Source organism: Bubalus bubalis, chromosome 2, assembly GCF_019923935.1.
Source record: "Bubalus bubalis isolate 160015118507 breed Murrah chromosome 2, NDDB_SH_1, whole genome shotgun sequence".
Lineage (NCBI taxonomy): Eukaryota > Metazoa > Chordata > Mammalia > Artiodactyla > Bovidae > Bubalus > Bubalus bubalis.
This window is the reverse complement of record NC_059158.1, coordinates 42,343,278-42,359,855: the sequence shown is the minus strand read 5'-3', so window position 1 is coordinate 42,359,855 and position 16,578 is coordinate 42,343,278. Positions and strand designations below refer to the sequence as shown.

General features: G+C 45.3%; 1 long non-coding RNA gene across 12 annotated transcripts in view; it reads left to right on the top strand.

The window, feature by feature from the left end:
* Positions 1–7,375: 7,375 nt before the first annotated feature.
* Positions 7,376–16,578, top strand: part of LOC123330160 — a 104,710-nt gene continuing 95,507 nt past the window's right edge. For 2 of the 12 annotated variants that reach the window (XR_006545870.2, XR_006545874.2), the window contains exons 1-3: positions 7,388–8,693; positions 9,032–9,132; positions 10,306–10,367. This is a non-coding gene — a long non-coding RNA (uncharacterized LOC123330160). Of the gene's footprint in view, positions 8,694–9,031; positions 9,133–10,305; positions 10,368–16,578 lie in introns of all 12 variants that reach the window. The other 10 variants (XR_006545876.2, XR_006545877.2, XR_006545878.2 and 7 more) reach the window with 9 other exon arrangements.

Genomic DNA, 16,578 nt, shown 5'->3' with positions numbered 1-16,578 from the left:
TTTACTAATATTTAATATATATGGATTGACACATGCATGTGTATATACTTTATAAAGAAATATGCCTATATTCTGGGTGTAAATGTAAATGTTTCTTAATGATAAGGAACATGCTTTTTAAAATATATTTTAGTTAATTTTTATGAATTTTTTTTTAAGTTTTGTTGATTCAGCTAGTTTTTGTTTGTTTGTTTGTTTGCCATGCAGCACACAGGATCTTAGTGAGGGATCTTAGTTTCCTCAGCAGGGATTGAACTCATGTTCTCTGCATTGGGAGTGCAGAGTCTTAACCACTGGACCACCAGGGAAGTCCTGGAAGGTGCTTTTTAAAAGGCTTAGAGACAAGGAAATATAGTGTTGGTATGATTAATATCATAGGAGAGGTTTGGCTAAGTGCAGAGGAAGCTCAGAAGAGGGACCCAACTCGGGGTCCTAGAGGCTTCCTGAAACCTGATCTAAAACTTGAAAGGGGAGGGGAGTTCGGCAGTCAAAAAAAAAGAAATAGAAAAAAGAAAAGGTGGGATGGTTTATTGCTGGAAAAGGAACAGCAAGGTAGAGACCTAAGGGTTGGAAACAGATGTATTCAAAGATCTAGCACTAGGAGGGAGGCAGCCATCTTTGGCATGGGTCAGCCAGCCCTGAGCACAAGCCTTAAACTCTGCTGCTTAAGAGCTGAACGTCCTTGGGTGACTGACTTAACCTCTCTGAGCCTCCGTTTCCTCATTTTATGAAATGGGTTTAACAACAGCACTGGCCTGGTAGGATGTTGTGCAGATTAAATGAGATGACAGGTGGGAAGCCATATACAGTAAACGCTCAAAAACCGGTAATTAGAAGAAAAAAAAAAAGACAAAAAATTGGTAATTATGTGCCCCTTTTCAGAGCACTTTGGATTCATCTCTGTTTTTCAGCATTTACAACACAACTTGGCACATGGTTGGGGTTCATTTTTTGCATGAGTAAATTAGCACTTTTTTTCCTTTTATGCCTACAAGGTTTGTGGGATCTTAGTTCTCTGACCAGAGATTGAACCCAGGCCACAGAAGTGAAGGTGCTGAGTCCTAACCACTGGACTGTCAGGGAATTCCCTATTTCATTTGATTTTCACTGGACAACAGTCCAGTGACACAGGTGAGGTAGAGATTATTATTTCTATTTTATAGGTGGAGAAACTGAGTCCCAGAGAAATGAAGTGACCTGCTTAGCATCGGCCAGATGGTAACCAGAACTGTCTCCTGTCAGAGCTTTTGCTTTTAGCCCTTTTATGTTTTATATGGTCATAATGATTAGATGGATTTTGAATGAAATAGTCTTTTTGTTTTTCTCCACGTCCTTGGTCCACGTGGTCCCAATTTGCCATACATAATTTTCCTAAAATGCTGCTGCTTCAGTTCACACCTTCGCTCCAAAATCATCACTGTGTCCCTACGATCAGGTTTAAGTGCGCTGGGCTGGTGTTCCAGGCTCTCCCTGACCTGGCCCCAGTCTGCCTTTCTCACTACAGGGCTGTCTCAAACCCTACTCTCCATCCAGCCCCGTAGGTTTACTTGCTGCCTTTGTGCTTCCTCTCCTCCATACTTTTGCTGCAGCCGTTCCACGAAATTCATCCAACCCTTGCTCAGTCACTCAGTCGTGTCCGAATCTTTGCAACCACATGGACTGTAGCCTACCAGGCTCCTCTATCCATGGGATTTTCCAGGCAAGAGTACTGGAGTGGGGTGCCATTTCCTTCTCCACATCCAACCCTGCTGCTACTGCTGCTAAGTCGCTTCAGTCGTGTCCCGACTCTGTGCGACCCCACAGATGGCAGCCCACCAGGCTCTGCCATCCCTGGGATTCTCCAGGCAAGAACACTGGAGTGGGTTGCCATTTCCTTCTCCAATGCATGAAAGTGAAAAGTGAAAGTGAAGTCGCTCAGTTGTAAATAGCTCTTAAGTCCCCACTGCCAAGATTCCTCAGTCCTCATCTGCCTCTGAAAGTGTGATAACCGGAGCAGCATTTATTGACCAGCTACTGTGCATCAGGTCATTGTTCCCATTCTCTCTCCACTGAGGCAGATAGTAACACCTTGATATTAAAGGTAAGGAAACTCACAGCTGAGAGTCATCAGCAAGCATTTCCTGGGTACCAACTCTGTGCCAAACAGCACTGGTTCTACAATGATGGACAAAAGGATGTGGTCCCTGCCCTCATGGAGCTTCCATTCTTGTGAGAAATGGAAGACAGCAAAGCCATGAATATGCAAATTACCAGGGAAGCCCAGTTATAATGATATCATTATTATTAATTCTAATAACTGCCAGGAAAGGAAAGAACTGGGTTCCATGAGACTAGCAGGGCGGACCAGTCTGGATTTAGAGGATAGATGAGGCTGAGAAGGGAATTAAAAAAAAATTATTTATTTATAATATTCGGTCGTGCCAGGTCTTAGTTGCAGCTTGTGAAATCTAATTCCCAGACCAGGGATGGAACCCAGGCCCCTCCATTGGGAGTACAGAGCTTTAGCCACTGGGGCACCAGGGAAGTCCTTGAGAAGGGCATTTTAAACTGAGACCTGAAGGATTTCAAAGACTAGGAAAGAGAATGTTCCAGGTAAAGGGCACAGCTTAAGAACATGTTTCCAAGCAACAAAGAACTTGGCACAATGTAGCAGTGGGAGCCACAGCCGCCTCAACCAGGACTTAAGCCCAAGAACCACCCTTCAGAGGGAATCTCTAACCTCAAACATGTCCGAGCCGAGAACCATGGGGAGCCTGGGGCTCAGCGGGCTGTAACCCTAAACATCCAGGTTCCAACCCTGCTGGGGTCCCAGAGACACTTCTCTCTTGCCCACCCTTCTCAAAAGCAAAGATTCCTGAACCCGCCTGTAGGAGGTGTGTGGGCTGAGCTTTGGCCGACACCAGAGATGGACTCTGCTCCTGAGTTGGGGGGCAGATCTGAGCAGCAGAAACTTAAACGTGAAAGAAAAGGTAAATTCACTTCTCAGATCTATCCTCTTGGGTTGCATGCGTGTGATCAACACTTACATAACAAAGTGTCCATTTAGTTGCTTTTTTTCCTGTTCTGAAGGGTCTCGTGAATCAGCATTATCTCTGTACCTGTTGCACATAGCAGCTGAGGAGCACTATAGACTATTAATTCACCGTAATGTGTACCTGCATAAGTCTGGAGATGACTTGTGAAGCATGGTAGCAATTCTTCATGTTGGATGAAGAATGGGATGATATTTTAAGAACAGTTCGGTTTTCCTAAAAGTGTTAAATAAGATGAAATTAAAACTTCTAAAAACCATTTAAATTTGATTAATTGGGGGATATTTATTAAGTGTAAACTATATTTGCCTTCAAATTTTAATATATCATTTTGAATATATTCGAAGAAAAGTCACTTTTCAAAACATACATGAAAAATAATTTTAATTAAAAAGTTTAACATTTACTTAGTTACTTTGAGGAGAATGTATTCACATTTTGTACACTTTGAATGCAGTGACATGTTTTTAATCCTTGGAGAGTTAGTCTGGATCCAGATCATGATAGAAGCAGAAAATAGCCAAATGAAACACAGAAAAGAATAAAAAGAATCTTCAGAGTTTTGTTGGGGACCTTCCCTGGTGGCTCAGCTGGTAAAGAATCTGCCTGCAATGCGGGAGACTTGGGTTTGATCCCTGGGTTGGGAAGAGCCCCTGGAGAAGGGAAAGGAAACCCACTCCAGTATTCTGGCCTGGAGAATTCCATAGTCCATGGGGTCGCAAAGAGTTGGACATGACTGAGTGAGTTTCACTTTCACTTTTCACAGTGTAAGCATGGGTGGGAAACTTAGAGATGTGTCAATGTTTAGATTTGGGCCAAGGATGGGTAGGTTTAGGATTGGCCATCAAGACTTTGCTGAAAATGAGAGTTTAGTGATAAGATTCATGTCAAGAACACACATAGGGACTTGCTTGGTGGTCCAGTGGCTAAGATTTTGCATTCCAAATACAGGGAGCCTGGGTTTGATCCCTGATCGGGGAACTAGATCCTGCATGCCGCAACTAAGAGTTCTTATGCTGCAATTAAAAGAAAAAAAAACAAAAAACAAAAAAAGATCCCGAATGCTGCAACTAAGGCCTGGAACATTCAAATAAATACCAAAAAAAATTTTTTTAAAAGAACACAGATATCTTCTGGTACCTTCTGCTCTGACACCAGAACACCAAGCCTTTCCACAAAGAAAAACAAGCTTGAGACTTGGTAACTACACTTTGTTCTGGTCTAAAAATGACATTTCTGTTTGACCATTGGCATTAGTCACCAGACTCAATTCCACTGGAATTTTAGCTATTTCCTAAAATTAAATCTACTTTCAGAAGACAAAGATTTGCTACCACCAATGACTAGGATGCTGATCAATAACGACTCCTACCATGTGCTAGGCGTTGTTCCCAGTGCTTTCAGCTGATTCTCATAGCACACTTGTGTGTCTGTGGCTCAGAGAAGCTAAGTAATTTGTCTAAGGTCACACAGCTGGTGCTTGGTGGAGCCATTCCATGGACAAGCGCCTACTAGGTGTGCGATATTCACTTGTGTTATCTCTAGTCCCTATGGAAACTTTGAAAGGCAGGTGAGCACATGAGTTCACCTCTCCATTTTCTAGCCTGTAAAGTGCTGACAATAACTGTATCTGACTTTATGGAAGTTGTGAAAATCAAATGGATTGATCCATGTTCGGTGCTTAGTGCAGTGCCTGGCGTAGAACCGATGTCTTATCAAGGTCAGCTGTGTGGTGCTTTATGTATAAGGAAAGTAAGGCCCAGTCCCTAAGAGACTCAAACCCAGCCCTCCCTGGCTCAGCCTGTGTGGTGCAAAGGAGAAAAGAGGGGATTTTGGAGAAAGTGTGAAGCAGTGGTTAAGAGCTGGAGATTTTACCCAGAAACAGACCCATGCGTTCTGCTTTTCCATGTCCCAGCGGGGTGACCTTAGGGAAGTTATCCCCCTTGCTTAGAGCCTATTGCCCTGAGCTTCAGTTTCTCAATCTGGCAAATACATTTGTATTGTGAAAGGATCCATTCAGGTGGGCTTTTCAGAAACCTGGAAACTCCAGCTGCCTGAAGCGGTGTTCAGGCTCTTGGAAAATAGAAAAGAGGTCTGAGCTTTGAAATGGCCGATTTTTGTCAGCTTTATTTTGTTGAAGGTTGGGGCTTCTTTTATCCATCAGGGTGTATTGATGTCACATAGCCCCTGGCAGACTGTTCTAGAAGGGAGTTTCTCTCAGTGAGCTCTAGCCTTGCAGTGCCAGGGTCTTAGTCTTTTTTTTTGGCTGCATCGGTTCTCAGCTATGGCATGTGAACTCTTAGTTGCAGCGTGTGGGGTCTAGTTCTCTGATCAGGCATCAAACCCAGGCCCATGCATTGGGAGCTTGGCGTCTTAGCCACTGGACCACCAGGGAAGTCCCCAGGGTCCTAGTCTTAGCCTTGCTTCTTGGATAAGGAAACGGAGGTTTAGGAAGATTAAGCCACTGTCCAGGGTCTCACAGGAGGACAGGCGGGAGTGAGCAGGATTCAGGCCAGCTGTTTGAGCTCAGAGCCTGGGCTGAAGGAAGCCCTGGTGACTGTTGGGCGCTGGCCTAAGGAGCTGAAAATTGGGTTCCAGCTTGGTTTTCTCCTCATGGAATGCACAGGCTGTGAGATGAGGTTATTGGGAGGCACAGAGAACAAAACTGGGGCACTGATGTCTCCTCTAGAAAAGGAGAACATGACAAATAATATTACTGGGGTTTCTGAAATGCTTACTCTTGAAATTACTCCTTGCAGTAAAGCAGTGATTCTGAAAGCAGGTTCCCTGGACCAGCAGCATTACTGGGGAACAGTAATGGTTCCCTCGGCATTACTGGGGAACACGTTAGAAGCGTGGATGCGCAGACCTCACCTCTGACTATCAGTAGCTCTGGGCTGGGGCCCAGCCTTCAGCATTCTAGCATAGCCTCTGGGAATTCACATGCCCACCTGACTCTGAGAACCACTCAGCCCAGCACCGTCTCCAAGAGGCCTTCAAGAAATGAGGATACTATTTCCCCACTGGGTAGTTCCCCACAGGTCTCTAAATGATGTCACAGGAGCTATGAAGAAAAGCTCCCTGAGGCCAGGGACTTTGTCCATTCTGTTCACAGCTGTCTCTCCAGGGCCCACGGTGAGTGATGAGTAACTAAATGGGGAGAGAGACAAAGAACTATCTTGGATGCTGTGAATGGGGAGGGGAGACCCTGCCTGTTTCTTATTCTGTCTTGATCCTGCAACATGTGACTCTAGTGTTTCTAGTGTTTAAAGATACAGATTTCTGGCACAAGTGGGCCCTTAAATACCTGTCTCTGCACCTAGTGCTCAGGGGAGGAGATGTGGCCTTCTTCTACCCCTGGTGGAGCAGCTGCCTGGCTGTTGTTCAAAGTCCGTGTGTCTCCAATGTGGTGTATGCCTGTGGCAGGTACACTATTTGACAGGTGATTTATGAGACTTTTTCTTCAAAAACTTTTCCTTTTTTTCCCCTCCAATGTTCACTTTTTTCCCTCCAGTGGTGTTTTTTTTTTTCTTTATTTTTGAAACAATTTCAAATTGACGCATAAGTTTCAAGAATAGTGTGACGAACTCTGGAATACCCTTGGCCAGAGACCGATAGGTTTTTCCTGCTGTCCCAGTAATGGCCCTTATAGGTTCAGGGGAACACTTTGCATTGGTTGTGATGTCTCTCTAGTCCTCCTCAATCTCTGAGGAATTGTCAAGGGCAATTCTGCTCTGTGCGATTTTCACTTATGGGTGTGTGTGTGTGTGTGTGTGTGTGTGCATTAGTCACTTAGTCGTGTCCCACTCTTTGTGACCCCGTGGACTGTAGCCCACCAGGCTCCTCTGTCCATGGAATTCTCCAGGCAAGAATACTGGAGTGAGTTGCCATTTCCTTCTCCATCACTTATGGGTAATTACCCTGATTTAACAGTTGCCTTCAGGCCCAACCTCCGCATAAGAAGCCACTTCCTGGACATCGTCTCAACTGAATCCTTGAGGGTGAACAGGGACTATGAAGTGACAGGTAACAGAAGCCCAGTGTAAAGCAGCATAAGCACAAAAGGATTGCACCCTCAACTGGGTGAGCTAGAGGCAGTCTCACCTCTGGCATGGCTGTACCCAGGGACTCAAAAGGCGTCCCCAAGACCCTCCCTCTCACTTTCTGCTCCCCTCTGCGTTCCTGGGAAAGGTGACCTCAGACGACTCCCTGAGCTCATTAGCTCCCCCAAGCGGAGGCCTGACTGGCTGCACTTTGGTCCCTTGCTTACCCCTGGATCTAAGTCCTAGGCTGGGTGTTCTCTGATTGGCCAGCTCAGACCTGTGCCCGCCTCTGGGCGGGGCTCTCTGTGATTTGCGAGAACAGTAGTTCTGAAAAAGGAAGGAGGATTTCTTCTCTTCTGACCTCTCGGTGAGCAGTCCGCACCCGGCGCTGTTGTCGGAGTGAGGAATAATAATAGCAGCAGCTGTAGCCGGAACATTTATTGAGAGATTGCTGGGTACTGGGCATCGTTCTAAGTGGGTTTCCTATCAATTAGCTCATTTAATACTTAGCCATATTGTGCCGTCGATTTTTACTTTCATACATGCTTTCCATACCAGCAACTTCACAGACAGGTGCAGTCACTTGCCCAAGGCCAACACAACTAGTACGCAGCAGAACCTGGTGCCCCACACCCTCGGGCGTCACTCTAGAGTGCGTCCTGGTGCGCACAAAAGTTCGCCCTCCAGTTACCGCTCAGTGGTAGAACCAGGTCTCCTGCTCCAGGCTGGGACTGTCACGTGGCACGGTCATTCCCCCGGTGCACCTGTGAACCTGGGGCAAGTGGAACGCCGGGGCCCAGATCGTTTATGGGAAGTTTGCTGTTACCCACAGAGCAGAGAGCAGGGCCCCGAGCCCCAAGAAACAGAAAACAGACGGAGTGAGTTTAGAGCAGTGGTTCACACGGGCTGCCCACAAGAATACTCAGGGGGGAGCTGAAGCCATATCCCAGGCCAATTAACCAGAATCTCTGGGGTGGAGCCCAGGCATGAATATTCTTTAAGCTTCCCCAGGTGAATTCAGTGTCCAGCCCAGGCAGATAATCACTAGTTTGTAGGCTTTCTAGCTTAATAGAAATAACCATAGTTTAAGATCTGCCTGGCTGAATCAGTTTCACAAGGTTTTTGCGTAACCTGAGTGTCCAGAGCTGAAAAGCCTGTGGCTGTTTTGAAAACATTATATTAAATTTTGGTGAAAATTTCTAACTCTGTAGCCTTCCTTTCTGGAAAAAGAAAATAAAATCCTTTTTAAAATATCCACCTGGGCTTGAGATTCGGCTTCACTGTCGCCAAGCTGTGTGATTTTGTGCCAGTCACTTACCTTCTCTAAGTCTCAATTTCCTCGTCTGTGGGAAAGGTTCTAAGTCCCTCTTCTTTATGTGAAGATCAAATGAGATGATACCTATAAGACCTCTAGCATAGAACTGGCACTCAGCTCCATTCTTACCATCAAGGAGGAGTCAGGACAGAAGTGGCTTCTGCAGGACCATCCAGGGAGTCAGTGCCAACGACTCACCATCCCTAGGCTGAGGCTGTGGAATGGACTCTGGGAGCCTCAGACCCCAGCCCCTCCCGCCTTGATCTTCCACCCTCGCGGAGGGGCCTAAGACTTCTGAGTAGGGTGAGCTTGGGATGGAATGGGCCGGGTGGGAGTTGGGGCAGAGTTGGATGGGGAGGCCTGGCGTGCTGCGATTCATGGGGTCGCAAAGAGTCGGACACGACTGAGCGTCTGATCTGATCTGATCTGATCTGATCTGGATGGGGAAACGGGGAAGTCAGGGTGTGTGCACTGACTTAGTCTTACCACCAGGAGGCGACAGGAACCCACCCACTGCGAGAAGAACAGTCAGGCTGAAGGAGCGGACGACTGGGAATAACACAAAGATATTAGAGGACTTTTTTGAGTACTAGGTAAATGCTAAAGCCTTATTTTCTTTCATTTCCATTTACTTCATGCAGGAGTCCTGGGGTAGGCGCCATTACCCTCCTTTACGGGATGAAACTGAGGTGGTGCTGGTGACTGGCAACCAGGAATTTAACTGAAATCAGTCAGACTCCAGGTTAGTCTCTTCATCACTGAAGTCATATGTCACAGCTGCAAGGGTCTTTAGAAATTCTCGGGCCATGTGATTCCCAAACCTGTTTGATGATAAAAATCACCTGAGGCTCTTCAAAAAATTCCAAATTCCTGGGTCCCAGGACAGGCATTGAATTAGAATTTCCCAGGAAAACGGGCTTGGGCATGTGTCTGGTTAACAGAAGTCCCTGTTTGGAAACGTGATCTGCTCTCAGAGAGGGAGCGTGTCCTGCCCAAGGTCACACAGCCAATCCCCTCCAACCTCCTCATACCCTCTGATTCAGAAACCAGGCCACACCCACCCCCTCCAAAGATGAGACAGTATATAGCACATGACCTGGGTATATGCCCGAAAGAGTTAGAAGCAGGATCCTGAAGAGGTATTTGAACACCCATGTTCACGGCAGCATTATTCTTAACTGCTGAAAGGTGGACACCAGCCAGGTGTCCTTCCAAGGTGAATGAGTAAGCAAATGTGATGCCTGCACGTGTGCATGCTCAGTTGTGTCCGACTCTTTGTGACTCCGTGGACTGTATGTAGCTCTCCAGTCTCCTCTGTCCACGGACCTTTCCAGGAAAGAATACTGGAGTGGGTTGCCATTTCCTTTTCCAGAAGCAAATGTGGTCTAAACATACAATTAAGTATTACTCAATCTTAAAAAGAAAGGGGATTTTGACATATGCTACAGCATGGATAAACTTTGAGTACATTAGGCTCAGTGAAATAAGTCCATCCATAAAAAGACAAATACTGTATGATTCTGCTTATATGATATACCTAAAATAGTCGAATTATTTTCATAGAGGCAGGAAGTATAATGGGCCTGAGGGGAGGGAGCAATGGGGAGTTATTGTTTAATGGTAACTGAATTTCAGATTTGCTAAATAAAAATAGTTCCAGAGATGGCTGGTTGCACAATAATATGAAGGCTACTGACATTGAGCATCACCAACTCAATGGACATGAATTTGAGTCAACTCGGGGAGATAGTGAAGGACAGGGAAGCCTGGCATGCTGCAGTCCATGGGGTTGCAAAGAGTCAGACACAACCTAACTACTGAAAAACACCAGCACCTGACATTGAACTGTGCACTTTAAAATGTTTAAGATGGTTAATTTTATATTATGTTTATTTTACTACAATACAACAATTAGGAAAAAAGATAAGATGATCTGTGCCCAGCCCTGGAGGGTTGATACAGGTGAAGAGTGAGAAGGTAAGTGTGATTTTCTTCTTTTGAATAAATTTATGAATAAATATATGTGGAATTTGATGAGTGTTGATTGTCAATCATCTCTTTTCCTCAAAGAGGATTACACTAATAATGTATGGATACACCTTTTTCCCTGTAACTTCACCAACTTTTGGTTCTATTATTTTACCTTTTTTTTCTATTTAATGGGTGAGAGATAGTACTTTATTATTATTTAAATTTGCATTAACTTTTGTTAGATTTAAAGTGGAAGGTCTAGAATTGACCAATGCCACTGACAGCCTCAGAATGATTTTCCTCAAAATGTTAATGCTTGATTTATTATACTAAATGAAACAAGTCCATGTTTATTGTTAAAGTAAATTTAAAAACCTACTAGGTCTGTTAACAGAGAAGAGAAAGTGGCTCCTGCTTGAGCTTTGGCCTTAGGGTTTCTGCTTATTTAGTACGAATTCCAGGTTCTGAGATGGAGGCTCTTGAAGCAGAGGGCTCATGAAGTTGAGGACCACGAATGTAAAAACTCGTGTTCATTTTGCTTCGTCGCCTGCCAGTCCTCCCAGTGGCTGTTATTATTATTATTTTTTAAATATTTATTTGTTTATTTTGGCTGCACCGGGTCTCAGCATGCAGGATCTTCGATCTTTCTTGCAGCACGTGGGATCCCTAGCTGCTCCATGTGTGATCTGCTTTAGTTGCGGCATGTGGGATCTACTTCCCTGACCGGGGATTAAACCTGGGTCGCCTGCATTGGGAGTGCAGACTCTTAGCCACTGGACCGCCAGGGAAGTCCCCTAGTAGCTGTTGTTATGTTCCTCCTAGGTCATTCTCCTTAGTTGTTTTTTTTTTTAATCAGAGTATAGTTGATTTATAATGTGTTAGTTTCAGGTGTACAGCAAAGTGAATCAGTTATACACACAGCAGGCATTTCTCTTGTTGCGGAGCGTGGCTCTCTGTGCCCAGGCTTTAGTAGTTGTGGCTTGAAAGCTCTAGAGCACGGGCTTCAGTAATTGTGGTGCGTGGACTTAGTTGCTCCCCAGCAAGTGGAGTCTTCCCAGAGCAGGGATTGAACCCAGGTTCCCTGCCTTGGCAGGCAGATTCTTAACCACTAGGCTACCAGGGAAGCCCCATAGCCATTGTTTTTTAGATTCTGTTCCCATATAGGCCATTTTAGACTATTGAGGAGAGTTTCCTGTGCCGTACAGTAGGTCCCTATTAGTTATCTATTTCACATGTAGCAGGTCACTCTCCTTGTGATGGGGTAAAAATGGTCAGGGAGAGGCTGGGCACAGAGATGTGTTCTCACTCCCTTCCCCACCCCCATCCCCAAAAGAGTCCTGTAATTACAGGTCCACTTTCTCCTCCCTGCCTTCCCTTCCTGAAAAAGAGTGATTCTTCCGCATGAGAAAGTAGTTGCTGAGTTGAGCTAGATGTGGAAGAGGAGCGTTTTTTCTTTTCTTTCTTTCTTTCTCTTTTTTTTTTTTTTTGGTGGCAGATGGAGATTGAGTAGCTTCGGGGCATGAAGAAAGAGAAGAGAGGAAAAGGGGGTTTAATGAGTGTGGCTTTGAACTATGTACCTGACTCCCTTTAAATCCTCCAAGAGGTGTGACCAAAGAATGAAATTGCTTGTTAATTACATTGGCTGATGGGCTGTGTTTCTGGTGCCGTTCTGGGACTGGATCATGTGTGGCCACATTTTATTAGGGTTCCACCCTTGCTAATGAAGACCTTGGGCATGAGCACTTCAGCCTCCAACACCCTGGGGACTTGGCTCCTTGACAGCCCTGCCACCCACCCCCAAGACCACACCCCGGTCCCTGTCATCACCCAAAACTGCTCCACCTCTGAAATTGCACTTCAGACGCCCCAGTCTCTAGTGACAGTCTCCTCCCCGACCCCTGCCCACTCTCCTCCCCCACACCTTTCCTCTAACCCCATTGGGGCTTCCAGCCCATTGATCCCTGTTGGTCTTCTTTTTTTCCGTTGGTAACGACACTCACTTATTCCTTGGAAGAAACTTGATTTTTTTCTCCCATATGGATATGATGCGAATGAGGCTGACTATACCCTCAATCGTATTTCAGACCCTTGGCCACAGCATTGGGTCAGGGGTGACCCTGGGAGAGCCAACCCGAGGGGACACTTTTTTCTGCTCCTGTGGCTCACCTGGTAGGACTTAGCCGGGGCTGTCCTGGGGTCAAGAGCCTGTAGGATAATGAGAAAAGCTGAGCAAAGACAGGAGGTTCCTAATAGTCTTGTTGGAGTATCTGGAACTAGCCATTCCTGAAACTACCCTGGGCTTTTTGGCTATGTGAGTCAATGTCTGAGATCCATGAGTCAGGATTGGACTCTATCACCTGAAACAGACCTGGCCATTACAGGGCTGCTCCACTGAGGCTCTAGACGAGGGGTACCCAGATGTGGTTGCTCATCAGAATCACATGGGTAAGGGGGTACTTTCCTGGCAGTCCAGTGATCAAGACTCTGCTTCCACCGCAGGGGTCGTGGGTTTCACCCCTAGTCAGGGAACTAAGACCTTGCATGTCAGCATGGTGCAGCCAAAGAACAAAACAAAAGAATCACATGGAAGATTTTTTTTTTCTTAAAACCTTTATAGATACAGAAAAAAGCATAAAACATAAATATACAAGTGAATGTATTATTACAAGGCCGACTCCCATGTAACCTCGTTAAGGTCTAGAAAGACAACAGCGGGGACTTCCCTGACAGTCCAGTGGTTACGATGCTGTGCTTCCAGTGCAGGGGCCGCAGGTTCAATCCCTGATCAGGGAACTCGGACAGCGAGGCCCAAAAACAAAGCAGAACACTGTCAGACTCAAAGCCTCAGCCCCTCCTGCCCCTTATGGAACCACTGCCCTGATCGGGTCTTCGCATCCTTCCATCTTTTTCAGCCTGAGGATGCCTTCCTAAACACCATGGGGGCAGTTCTGCCTGTTTTAGAGGGTTGTACAAATGGAATTACTTATTAATTTTAATGAAACCAAATTTGTCAGGCTTTTCACGTAAGGTTGGTGCTTTCGTGTCAGGAAATGTCATCTGTCACTCCCCCGAGGCTTTCATCCTCAACCTTTTCTTTCACCTTCTATCATCTCATATAATCTTGAGTGTTCTGCCCTCCATGTGATGATAGCTCACCCGAGATTATTTGTTTATGGTGTGTGGCAAGGATCAAGCTTCACTTTCTCCCCATGTGAACACTCAATCCGTTTATTGAAAAGGCTCGTCTTTGCCTGCTCTCTTATTGCCACATAGATCGTAACTCCTGTCCTCTGTGTCCCTCTCCAGTCTTCTTCAGTCTGTCTATGCTGGCCCAAGTATCACCCTCTCCTAATCACTGTACTTTATCAAGTTTTGCTATCCAGTTGAGTAATATTCCCATGTTGGGCTGTTTTTTTTTCATTTACATACATATTTCATTTGCATACATATTTTAGAATCAACCTGTCACAGTCTACCGAAAAAATAACCCATGAAGATTTTGATTTGATTGCATTGCATTCATATCTCCTAATCCTTTAAAAAAAAAATGTACACATATTAAGAAGAGATTTAAGATGGGGAAGACCTAACAAAATTTGTGTTTTTTTTCCAGCTTATTGAGATATAATTGACATACAACAAGTGTATGTTAAAAGTATACAATGTGATGATTTGATACATTTATAAATTGCAAAATGATTGCTACCATAGCATTAGCTAACATTCCATCCTGTCTCATAATTACCATTTCTTTTGTGTGGTAAGGACATTTAAGATCTACTCTCTTAGCAATTTCAAGTATGTAATAGAGTATTATTAGCTATAATCACCATGCTGTATTTTATACCCCCAGAACTTATTAATCTTATAACTGAAAGTTTGTATCCTGGAAGTTTGCCTTCCAATCTTTGAATGTGGTGTGTGTGTGTGTGTGTGTGTGTGTGTGTGTACATGTGTACTCATGTGTATATGTATGCATACACTTATTCAGTTAATTAAAATTTTTTCTCTTTGAATTTATTTCTTGATAATTGTTGGGGGCTTCCTTGATGGCTCAGTGGTAAAGAAGCCCCCTGCTGATGCAGGAAATGGGGTTCAGTCCCTGGGTTTGGAAGATCCCCTGGAGAAGGAAATGGCAACCCACTCCAGTGTTCTTGCCTGGTAAATCCCATGGACAGAAAAGCCTGGCAGGCTGCAGTCCATGGGGTTGCAAAAGAGTCAGACACAACTTAGTGACTAAAACAGCAATAACAACAGATAATGGCTATATTTTTTAGTGCTTTAAGAAATTATCTATTTTTGGCTGCGCAGGGGTCTTAGTTGCTGCACATGGACTTTCTCTAGCTGCAGGGAGCAGGGGCGTCTCATTTCAGCGGCTCCCCTTGTTGTGGAGCACAGGCACTCGGGCTTAGTTGCCCCAAGGCATGTAGAGTCTTCCCGGAGCAGGGATTGAGCACGTGTTCCCTGCATTGGCAGGCAGATTCTTTACCACTGGATTACCAGGGAAGTCCTTAGTGCTGTTTTTTAAAAACATCTGTTCACTTGGTTGCGTTGGGTCTTAGTTGCAGCATGTGGGGTCTTTGTTGCATCATCTTTCACTGCAACACATGGACCATCTAGTCATGGCGCACAGGCTTAGCTGTCTCGTGGCATGTGGGATCTTAATTCCCTGACCAGGGGTCAAACTCATGTCCCCTGCATTGCAAGGCAGATTCTTAACCATTGGACCACAAAAGAAGTCCCTTTTGGAAGTCCCTTTTAGGTGCTTGCTGCTGCTACTGCTGCTAAGTTGCTTCAGTCGTGTCCGACTCTGGGCGACCCCATAGACAGCAGCCCACCAGGCTCCTCTGTCCATGGGATTCTCCAGGCAAGAACACAGTGTCTTATTTAAAATCCAGATCCTGTGGCTCAGCCTCTGAAGAGTCTGAGTGAGTAGTTTTGGGTGAGCGAACCCATGTACACAGTTAAACCATCTGAATTTCTTTTTTTTTTTAATTTGGCTATGGTGAGAGGTGGTGGTGCTAACTCATTTTCTCCCTGGTGGGATCCCAGTGAGTCAGCAACCCTTATTAAAGTACATTCTTCCCTCACCAAATTGAAATCCTGCATTGTCACATTTTAAATCAAATCTATTTTGGTATCTGTTCGTGTGCTCTTCTGTTACGCTGGATTTCTCATCATTGTCTTGACCAGTCTTGGAAAAGTCTTAATAGGAATCAGAGTTCTGGAAAAGCCCACCTTCCCCATGTCCTTAGCCGGACTTGAAGATAGTGAGCATCCCATATTACTGGATACACCTGGCAAGACATATACAATCCCAGCATACACAGAATTGCTTCTGCACGGTGTGGTTATATATGCGTCTCTGCATGAGTTTTCTCCCTGACAGCCTTGCCAGCCACCCAGCCCCACTACGGCTCTGCCGCAGACTAATCTCATTACACCCTTCATCCCTGTTTATGGCCTCTGCTCAGCCTCCTCCCTGTATCTAATCCTAGTCTGGCCGGGCTTTCCCTTCTCTCGTCCCGTCTTCTGCTCCTTTACTAAAAACCCTTCATGAGCCCGTCCAAATTCAGACATGGGAAGCACCCTGGGATTTGTCTTCTGTGGACAATTCCTTTGTCTCCTAGCTCTTCTGGAATACCAAGTCTCCCTGGGGACACGGCCTTCCCCTGCACTAGCTCAAATGGTGACTGTCTTCTTTCTCTCACTCCTCTTGCCATGGGGCCAAGAAGAGGTGGGGTCGGCGATCGACTCGTTCCACTTCCAGAATGTGACCTTTCCTTCTTCCCCCCGCCCCACAGCTTTAAATCTCATGCTATTTAACCGAACTGGTATTACAGAGCTACTGGCCCTTGCTCACTCCTGATTCCTCGAAGGGAACCTAATTCAGTGAACCTAATTCACTGCACCTTCTCTTAAATACCACTCCAGTCATAATTTTTTTGAAGTCTAATTGACCTACAACACTGTATTAGTTCCTGGTGCACAACTTAGTGACTCAGTATTTCTGTGCATGACACAGGGCTCACCACAATAAGTTCCCATCTGTCACCTGTACAAAGATATTACATAATTATTGACTCTGTTCCCCACGTGGTACATTTCATCCCTGTGACTCATTTATTTTGAAACTGGAAGTTTCTACGTATTAATTTCCTTCTCCTATTTCACTCATTCCTCTCCCCTCACCCCTTTGGCAACCATATGTTCTCTG